This window comes from Montipora capricornis, chromosome 13, assembly GCF_036669925.1.
Source record: "Montipora capricornis isolate CH-2021 chromosome 13, ASM3666992v2, whole genome shotgun sequence".
NCBI lineage: Eukaryota > Metazoa > Cnidaria > Anthozoa > Scleractinia > Acroporidae > Montipora > Montipora capricornis.
The window spans coordinates 10,964,243-10,966,742 of NC_090895.1; positions in this window are offsets into that span (position 1 = coordinate 10,964,243).

Genomic DNA, 2,500 nt, shown 5'->3' on the forward strand with positions numbered 1-2,500 from the left:
GGTGAGCAGTCGTAGCACCAGAAACTCACAATTGTTGAACATTCCACTTTTTAAAACCGCTAGCGGCCAAAGAACCTTTTATTATAGAATAGTTAATTTACAGAACTCTTTAGATTATTCTCTTAAACTGTGTGATTCAGTCACTGTTTTTAAAAATCGCTTGAGGACCAAATTACTTAAAGAACTGTAATTTAATAACCTAATATTTGAACGATTTAAAAAAAATTATCTTTTTATTATAAATAGGAATATATTTGTGTTAATATTGTCTTTGAAAAGCCCCCTTGGGGAAAGTCAATAAAGTATGTATGTATGTATGTAAGATAAACAATTTCACGGAGGATCTCTCTGGATTACAACACAATCCCAAAAGATGCAACTCGTCAAGATCTTCAGGTTTCCATTACTTTTTCTATATGTAAGTCAATTAGTCTTCCGTTGAAATGGAGCAAGCTTATTGCTATACTGGGCTTTTTTAGTAGTTTTCTTCAGTAGTAATTATTTTATGGTGTTTTTTTTATTGCTGATATTGCGGACAGACACACATAGAGCCAGTCATTAAATCACCAGTAAATGAAGCTTATAAGATTGTACTAGATTTCAAAACATGTCCCCTTTATTATAAACATGACAAAAAACACCTAATGCAAAATGTAATAACAAAAGTAATTTTACTTTGTTAGATGCTTGAAAGTTGAACTTTTTTTTTTAATCTTCAATATATCAGTGTTGGATCCAGACTTCTTTCTAAGGTGGGCACCCCAAAAATTTCTAGTCCTTTGGGCATTAAAATTTACCCTCTGCAAGCAGAGATCCCTTCGACCTTCCTAAAAAGGTAGGGAAGATCGTGGGGACCTCTGCTCGCAGGGTACTTAAAATTAAAAAAAAAAAAAATTGGCCCTTGTCTGCCTTATAATTTCTGCCCATAAGCGAGAGAGGAGGGGGGTGTGTAGCACTCTGAGTTTCCTTAAATTGTACGAGACTGAACCAGGATTGGTTCGCCCAGCAGCCCTTGTAACCTGCTTGCCACAGATTAATAGCCAGTTCCAGCAAGGACAGCAATAGTGTGCAGCAGAATTTTTCCAAGAATTCTGTCGTGTCCTAGGACATACTGCAAATCAGTACCAGACAGAGAATTTGATTCTAGGCAGTTCCAACCTGTCCTTTTTGCGCTCCTTTTTATTCGAGCTGCAGAGTGAGGTTATGTGTTCCACTTCTAAGAATGTCACCTCTAACTCTACCATGGAAACAACCCTACCCTACCCTAACTGACGGTTCTGTAACCCAGAATTGTAGGGCTGTTATTTTTCAATTACTGGAAATTGTAAAAAAACAGCAAAATATGTGTTAAAGTGAGACAGCTTGCTAATCCAAAACCTCAACAAAAGGAATTATCTGAATTGAGAGTGGGTGAAACCAAGGTAAACCTGTGAAAAGCATGGGCAGATCTTCAAGGCCAATCCGCAGTAAATTCCCACAGCAAATCAAAACTCATGCCATGATTATCACTCTTCCTATTATTATTATTATTATTATTATTATTATTATTATTATTATTATTTTTATTATTATTAACTTTATGCCGATTTACAACACAATAGCCGAGCCCAATCCTTGGGCCTAGGGCTAAAATGAGGTAGAAGTCTATCCTACTTGATAGAGAGTGTCTTTCTTAGGATGCGAGATGTTCCTAGCAGTGCAATCTTCTGTAGTTCACTAATTTTGATGTTACCCGGAATTTGTTTGGTGTATTTCTCCAAGCCCTTTTTTATTAGTCCCAGCGCTCCAATCACAACTGGGATCCTTGTGGCCTTCATCCCCCACACTCGCTCAATCTCGATTTCAAGAGCACTGAACTAATGTTGGGTTTCTTTTCTCAAAGGACTACGATGTGAAGAATTTTTTGAAGGATCACTCTTCTCCTGTGGAAATAGAGTCTGCCTACTTTTGCAGCAGGTGGTATTACCTGAATGTGTCCAGAAATGTGCAGAAAGTTATGGCATGAAATAAAAACTATGTAGTTTGCATTGCCCACCCCCATGAATCAGTCATAGTGCATGAGGTGAATAGAAATTTCTAAACACATCATTCCATATTTCACTATGGGAGCAAAACACATCTTTCAATTAAAAGGTGTGCCAAAAGCACAGATGCTTGGAAGAGACTCCTCACCTCTCAGGCCCCATCATCCTTCTGTACACAAATTGCACGGTTTGGGAATAATGGCAAAAAGAGAAGAGATATTGTGAAATATAGTGAAAAATTGGTATTTCCGGAACACAACAAAACTCCAGAGAAGAGGACAACTGTTACGCCACTTATTGTAATGAGTTGTATCATTTCCCTAGCCAAACGTGGCTTTGAGTCAACCACGAGCCACGAGCCAACCTCAAGTCAACCTTGAGTCAAGCCCAAATGTTGGATTTTTTCCATTTTTGAGTTTCATGGCCACAGAAAAGCAATTAAAAGCTTGTAGAAACAATTTGCCATGAAATATGCT